Source organism: Centruroides vittatus, unplaced genomic scaffold, assembly GCF_030686945.1.
Source record: "Centruroides vittatus isolate TY-2023 unplaced genomic scaffold, ASM3068694v2 contig_1381, whole genome shotgun sequence".
Taxonomy (NCBI): domain Eukaryota; kingdom Metazoa; phylum Arthropoda; class Arachnida; order Scorpiones; family Buthidae; genus Centruroides; species Centruroides vittatus.
The window spans coordinates 120,405-128,960 of NW_027120867.1; the positions used below are offsets into that span (position 1 = coordinate 120,405).

Here is an 8,556-nt window from a genome sequence, read left to right on the forward strand (position 1 = left end):
AACAAACATTTTTTGTAGACTTATCGGAATTGTTATAAGATATGATCTCTAACAGCTGTTTTCCTACATAAATAATTGTTACTATAAAGAATTTGAGTACATAACACCTTATATAAGAATTTACTATTAACTTTTTTCGTTTCACAATTATATACAGACCTATCACTTTTCTGTACTATAATATGACCATATCTTTTTCTATTACGGTAATTGAGTGGTAAATCACTGAACCAGTTGATCGCGGGTTCGCGCCTCACAAACGGGCTGGCTACGTGGAGTTTTCTTCACGTGTTTAACACGTAAATAGGGTGCGTAATCTCGAAAAAGATGTTCCTTCCTTGGCAGATCGACCAAATATTGTGTTGCTAAACCATCAATCTAATTCTTATTATTCATCTGCCTATTAATTCTTTCCATGTCGATAATGGGGTGGAAAGTGAGGGATGGAGCCTGAAAAATCTGGTGCATGAAATGTTCCTGGTGTCGTTTGCGGAATTCTATCCTAGATCTCCAGAGTGGTAGGTTATTGCCTTAAAACTGTAGCAAGTACTGCACAATATATACCTGTTTTAGGTATAAATAAAGCATTTTTGACATACCTTAACAGAAATAGTTTCTGATGCCCTAATTTTTTCAAACAATAAGACGCAAGCCAAACTCGTAGTCAATAAGTTCAACCGTATTAAAGTGCATACTTTTGATATTACACACAACTATTTACGTATTTATTAATGTTTATAAAAACATGGCAGCGTTGCTATTTACTAAGTTCAAGTGGAATCTATCATACTTTAAAGATTGTCTATGGTCCCTCTATGGCATAAATCCTACATATATAGTATAGTAGAACTCAGTATATAAGCTCTATTATGCTATAAAACGGCTGGTTACGTAGAGTTTTTCGGGTTTTTCTTCACATTTGTAACGCCTAAATAGGGGCTAGTTTCCCATAGACAGTCCTCCCGGGAGGTATCCCCCTTTGCAAATCGCCCACGCTTCGCAAAGAGTCTCTATTTACATCATCTTATAAAGGATCTCTTTGCTCTCTACCATAGATAAAACCGTAATATAAAAATCCTTGAAATTCTCATTATTTAATTGATAGTTTTTACTGTTCTTATATCATTTCTATTTTAGCTCAGTTACGTGTTATTCTACGATATCAAATTACCCGTAAACTATAATTAAAAATAAAATTTAAAAAAATGTAAATATCGTGTTATATAAAACTTATATTTAACTATGATCTTTTTTAATTGAAAGATAATCTTGAAGGAATGTCATATTTATAGCGTTGTTTACAGGGGCCTTGACAATGGGCCGCAATTTTTGGCCCGAAATTTTTATTTTCGAATTTGGCATAGTTTGAATATTAAACACATCATTATTACACAGATAAATATATATATTATATACAAATAAAACAATACCAATCAGTTAGGATCGTCCGTCAATGAAGTACATACTTTTTGAGTCACTTTTAAATCCCTCCCTCCGTTGCGTATAACTACTGTATTATAACTATTGTAATGAGATTAATCAAATATTATTATTAAAACTATTTGTTAAAGTATCAATTTTAAATTGCATTTGTCCTTTTTCAAATCTTAATTTTATTTCTGTTTTCATATTATTACTTTCATCAATTACCGTTTGTAATTGAGTTTTGTCGTAATGTATTATATTTAATTCGTCTTTAATTGAAGAAATTTGATTGGCAAACAAATTACTATTCTAGTCCATAAGAGTGCAGTTGAGATGTTTGCATTGTCTTCGGTCGTTAAATCTCGAGAAAAATTTAAATGATTGTCTCACCTGATGCAGAATTACAGTCAACCCAGTTATCAATTTCGTATTCAAATTAGAAGAAGTTTCTTTTGAAGAATGTAATTTTGAACGACTTGACGATGGTCTTCCTCTTTTAGACCGAGATCTTTGTAAAGGACTTGGATTTAACACCTGTTACAGAAATAATTCGTAACAACATTAAGTCATTTTACTTAAGATAACTTTAAAGAATAAGCTTCTAAACGAAACACGCCAATTTATCTGCTCAAACAATTTACTTAATTTTTGAGCAGATAAATTGCAGTAAGTTTGAGTGGTTAAGGCTTCATTCTATTTAATATATTCTTGAATATATTTAACTCTAGAATATATTCTTTTCAATTACTACAATATTTATGCACATTTAAGTATGTATTTAAATTACTAACCTTGTCTGTCTTTACTTATTTCTCTCCGTATTAGGCTACTTCGAAATTCGTAAAAGCATTTCTCTTATGTTTTTTGAAACTATTTAGAATTACAAAAAAATGGCACTAAGCCTTTGCGAGTTAGACCCAGTGTAAACCTATACAGACAATCATTTTCCGTCTAAATTCCGTGCATTTTAACCTATTTTGTATCCAAACAACAGCGCTTTGGATTGTCGCCGTGTCTAAAATTCTAGATATAAAAGTAATTGTTTTTCTGACAACTGCTATCTACGATTAGTCGAGAGAATAGCACATGATAATAGGACGCCATTTTCTGTTTTTGATGATAAATGTCATTGTCGTTTGTGTATGGTATTTATTGTTAAATAAATAAAGCATGGTGGAAAAAACAATGTTTACCATTAACCCGAATTGTCGCGTCAGGCCCATCCTAGTCTCGTGTAATGATTAATTAATTTTCGTAACTCTCACCTGACCGTCTTGTTCGTACGCCAGGTTCCCTGTCGTATGTCCAATCAAGCAAAAAGTCCACTAAATCTATCTTTAGATTTTATTCACACAAAACAAAAATCAACTATTTACATTAATTCGGTTATAAGAGCATTCCACTATGTTCCCGCGCCTTTTGGAACTTAACAACTTTTTCTTGATGTTGCCAACTCTCGACAAAAACCAAAATTCCCGCCATCTAGTGGGATGAACGGGTCACGAATAGTATCAATTAATCGATTGGTCATAAGAATTGTTAGCCTTTCAGGACCAATTTGATTTCAAAATTACTTCTTTAAAATCAGAAACATTATTAAATTATTTTTTATTAGCACAAAAGACTCTTACTAAATCACCCCAAAGGTATTTCTATTGGGTTTAAATCCGGGCTACACGGCGGCCGTGGCAAAACATTGATATTATTGTCAGACAATCGTGTCGTTGTTGAGGCAACATTACGAATAGGAGCATTATCTTGTTTGAAAATCAAATGTTCGTCCATTACTTCATAATTTAATATAGAACATAATTTCCTATCACATCTTGATAATCAACTGCCTTTCAACTAGGTGAAATGAAAGCAATAGTTGATTTTAATTGGTGAGTGAAAGCTGCCCACATCATCACGGATCCTCCAACTTGTACACGACGTGATAAAAAATGAAGTTGGTAACATATATGTCAATGGTATCACACATCATCAGGGTCATCCAGATTAAATTTCTTCTCGTCACTAAAAGCTGTGTGATTCCATAAATCTGAATGGCCGACATAACGCATTGCAAAGTCCAGCCGCCTCTCTATATGGGAGGTTATCAATGTTGGTTGTGTCTGCATTTTAATGTAAGCACGATTTGCGATCTCGTTGTCCTTGGTGTTACAAGTAGATATAGTGAAGCTGTAATCTGATTAGATGACATTACAGGATGTAGCTCAATATTTTCCTACAGAGAGGTTCTGGGCCTACCACAACGTATAGCTTTGCCAGTCTTTTAAGTAATTGTGAATTACCGTCTTTGATCTTTCTAGTAGGCCTGCAATAACAAGTTTAGATTTCCCACAGTTTCCGAATGCACCTATAATACCTTGTCTTTTTCTTCATCTGTTAATGTTTTACCACCAGGGCCGGATTTACATAAGGGCATTTGGGGCCTGTGTCCAGGGCCCCCACAAAACTGAAAAAAAAATTATGTTTAAACATAATTTTTTTTTTCTATTACCGCGACAGCCTAGTGTGGCCTAATCATGAGGGCAACAGGCAAGAAAACCAAACCCGGGAAAACCCCTACGAAACATCGGAAAATTTCGGGAAAAAATTTCACATAGGTATTTTTCAGTTAAATTAAAATAATTAGTTTTACACAATAAAATATATGTATGTTTACAATAACCTTATTTTTAAATGAAATTTACAACTTCCTAGTTCAAATCTAATTGAAAGTACAGTATTTTGTGTAAATTTTCTAAATCATCAAATTTGCCTACTCTTAAAGGGGGGACCCCTCACCGAATTTGTTCCCAGGGCCCCTGGATTGGTAAATCCGGCCCTGTTTACCACATTCCATTTTTACTGAAGGTTGAAAACACACAACATAGATTTATGCAAATGAAGTAACAATGTTGTAAAATATGAAGTTTTTTATTTTGGTCTCAAACGTTTTCCTAGTTAATCGGGGCCTTCTGCTCCTAAGGTTTCCAGACCTGGTCTCGACTTTCATCTATTTAACTCTATTCTCGAGATTAAGGAAAGACAGACGGACGGACGGACGAAGTGGGAATTTATTGGCCTACATTTTTTTGAATTTCATCACTACATTATTTTATATCAGTTCTAATTAATCAATTAAATTTTACATATATATTTTTTTTTAAATTGAGTAGCATCCATGTGTAATACAAGTTTCTTTTTGTATTAGTTGAGCGTTATTGTGTTGTAATTTTCTATATTTAAATTGCATTGTGCTCTATTTCATTTGATTAAATATATTTTAGGGTTAATGCTACCTATGGTTCCAAAATGGCGGCTCGTCTCTGATTCAAGGAAACAGAAGAAAGAAAGAAAACAGTGGGGACGCACGTTCTAACCTAACCTAACCTATTCTAATAATTTGGTTGGTAATAATTACGGTAATTTATTAGAAGTTAGGTTAGAACGTGCGTCCCCACTGTTTTCTTTCTTCTGTTTTCTTAAATCAGAGACGAGCCGCCATTTTGGAACCATAGGTAGCATTAACCTATTTTAAAATATTAATAGAATGGACAATGTAGTTATTATAAATAAAACTTGCAAAAATATTAATAAAAGCTGTATTTCTAAAGTGTTGCTATAATTAAAGTTTCATTATATTTGAAAGAGTTTAATTATGTTGAGGTAACACGCTGTATTTCAATTTACGTGTTTACTGCGCGATGCTGTCGTCCCCGAATTATACTGAAGAAAATATTTAAGTTAATAAAATGTTAACAATTTAAATTTTCAGTTTTCATTAAATTAAAAAGGATATTAAATTTTATTCTATTTACATTTATTTCTTTTGCCAAAAGTGGAAACGTGAGGTAATTTAAACCGGAAGTCTTATTAAGATTAACACCGCGCTTTTAAATAATTTTCAGTAATGAAATTTTAATTGATTTTTGGCGTTAAAATTGATTTATAGTGGTATCTCGTAATTCGAACGCTTCAGAGATCAAACGCAAAATTCGCCTCGGAGTTCGAACGATGCTTCGAAATTCGAACTGCGCGCTCAGTGGAAAAATGTCTTCGAAGCTTAAGCGCAATCTATTGTGGGTTCAAGTCAGCTCTTGTATGTTTTCAGTGCTTTTTTTTCGATTTACTCTTGGTGTGTTTGGTTATATATACTCTACACCAAACACAGCAAAAATGTATTATGTAAAAACCGCTGTATTGTGCGTTATTCATCTCTTCCTCATACACATTACGAATCTTATTTACTGTTTATAGCGACTTTATGTCCTTTACGAAACTCATAAAGCACATACGCAATAAGTATCTTGAGTATATTTTACGTGAAGACAATTCAACTTGATTCTATTCAAACAAAATATGAAATATTTTGTTAGGGAAGGGTTAACGTGTAATTCAGAAATAAGCCAGCGCCATCTGTGTTTAAGATCTGAAAACACTCTTGATAAATAAATATATGCGGGCAATGGCTATTTTCACTACTATAATTTATTGGCGCTATAAAACGACTAAAATTGAACATAATGCTGCGAATAAAATGTCTTTATTTCCACAGCTCTTGGTCATTATAAATTATTAAAGTATCTGTTTGTATATCTCTTCTCCCTCAATAAACACGAAAAATGTAGACTTGTATACAGGGTAAAGAGAAGGTATTCAGAGCTTTCTTTATAAAACTACGTACTGCTCTAAATGTGTGATTACCAGTGGCGTGCCATCATTGGAAGCGGTGGAAGCGGTGCTTCCAATGATAGCACGCCACTGAATGAATTTTCTAAAATATAAATTTTCATATTTTAACGTAGTTTGAAATAATTAAAATTAATATTTTATTATAATTGCATTATGTATTTTTTTACAAATTTCTATACTACACGTGAAATAAATGATAAGATTCAGTGGCGTGCCATGACATTTGATGACAGGGAAGCTGTGTTTCTGTAAGAAGCCGACTTCCAGAGGCAATCAGTTAATTGCGCGTCAGTGATGGTCTACGGCAGGGATGGGCAACCTGCGGTCCTCGGGCCGCATTCCTATATTTTGCGGCCCGCGACGCATCAAATGTGAATAAATATATCAATTTCCCAGCTTAAGACAGTTCTCGATGAACAAAACCAGCTGCCATGATGCTTGCAAGTATGATGAAATATACGATAAGCACGAAGATCTTTAACGAGTTAGCAATACTGAAATACGAGCGAGATTTGTGCGCAGATAATTTCTTACCACACTAAATTTAACAGAAAAATTTATCACAAAACGATTATTGATGCTAATGTGTGAAATTCCATTTAATCCATGCAAGACGTGTGATTACCAGAGCCCCTTCGGCCGCCAATTTAAAGTATTTTAATCTTTAAAATTGGCGTTTCCACTTCCCGGGACGAGGACCCAGGGGTTGGATTTGTGGGAAGCGAGTGTTCGGGTTGTTTCATTGTGTCGAATTACATACACAGAACGAGGCGCTTGACGTGTAAGTGCGTGAGTGCGAGAATTCGAGTAAAGGTTAAACGGTGTATATCTTCGTGTAAAGTGATGTTATGTCCGTGCGCGCGCGCGCGCGCGCGTGTGTGTGTGATCGAAGAACATCTTCGGCATGTCTAAAAACAGAAAAACAGTAAATTACGATACGAGAATAAGACGTGTTGAAAAGGAAACGAAAGAGTTCTTACCATCGGAGACTTCGGAAAATATTCACTTGTACGATAAATGGCCACTTCGTCCTCTTCGTGGTAAAGTTGGGGAGGGAGAAGTATCTCCCTCCCAAATGTTCCTACAAAACACAAAGACAGTGAGAAAACAAGAAGTTCATTCATTTATTATCTAAGGTCAACATTATTACCTTTATCAGCTAGTCTTTCTTCCCGAACAGAGTCACGAGGAGAGCGAAGGACCTGACCTAGCCTAATACTACGTTCGCACACAATCCACGACTCACTTCGATCTCGATTTGCCTACAATCTGGATTGTGACTGTCGCCAGTCGAACGTCGTGCCGTTCGCTCAGGTAACTCGCTTGAGAATAACCCGGCTATTGTAAGCGATGATAAAACTGGCATAACTACTCGGTAAGTCACAAACACCAACACACAAAATGGAAGTTTTGATTAGAAATAAATACTTTTTCTTGCCATATATCTAATAATAGACAGATGTCATCGTCTCTCCCAACATCTTTTTTATTTCTTTGCCGATAGCCCGACACGTGTTCTATAGCCATCTTGTATTTTCTTGCGCGCGTGGATTGTGGGATTGTGGGATCTCTCTTATGACTGGATCTAGTTTCAAGAACTCTCTCCAGTCAATCGCGATTGAACGTCGTTTCAGTCGAGATTGAAACGGTCGAGGGTGTTCGCACCAAGGCATAGTCGCTGACCTTGGTCACAATCTAGATTGAAATGCTCGATGCGAACGGGGTATAACCTAACCGGAAGCTCAATCCTCGTAACAGCTGTTTGGGAAGAAAGGTCAGCCAACTGTCGCGTCCGGTGAGTAAACGTGTCACGTCCGGGTGGTCAGAATCGGGAGTCTAATCCGTTGTCGTCTATCGAGTGTCACGTTCGGGAGACAAGTCCGTAAGTCACGTCCGGGAAAAGGTGTCGAGTCCGGGTGAAAAGTGTCGAATCCGGTCAGAATGTCGCATCCGGATGCAAAGGACGAGTTGGGGAAAATCGAAGAAGATCACCGCCTAGGCCAAGGGAAACGCAGCCACCCGCAGCAACAAAACCGCGGTCCCTCGACTTCGGCGGCGCTCTCTTCCGATTCTTCCCCGTTCCGACTTCCGAAAGACGATGGCGACGACGTCGCGAGCGTGGACGAAGAGGCAGACATCGCGAAAATACGAAGTAACAACGAAACCAGAGAATAGGACTCGGAGGTGTTGTCACTCCCTGCTTCTTCCACAACAAGGCCTGTGGCTGGCTGATCCCCGACGACCTTGGCCAAGTGGAATGGACTCAGAACTCTCCCGCCTCCGGGAGAGTACCACGCCACACGCACTGGGGGAAGGTCGTCACCACCCGCTGCCTCTCGCTCGACGGTCTCCAACGACACCGAACATTCGGCAGAGACCAAGTCCACCACCGGGTCCTCGAACGTCTCATCGGAGCCGTCCGAGGAACTCCCTCCCTCCGGTGCCACCGCC

The 8,556-nt window shown here is 36.9% G+C and overlaps 1 long non-coding RNA gene across 1 annotated transcript; it reads right to left on the reverse strand.

Moving 5' to 3' along the window:
- Window positions 1-6,828: 6,828 nt before the first annotated feature.
- LOC136990951 (uncharacterized) lies at window positions 6,829-7,314 on the reverse strand. Its single transcript, XR_010883128.1, has 2 exons — window positions 7,086-7,314; window positions 6,829-7,013 (listed from the first exon to the last, which is right to left on the reverse strand). It is a non-coding gene; the product is annotated as an uncharacterized lncRNA (long non-coding RNA).
- Window positions 7,315-8,556: the final 1,242 nt, after the last annotated feature.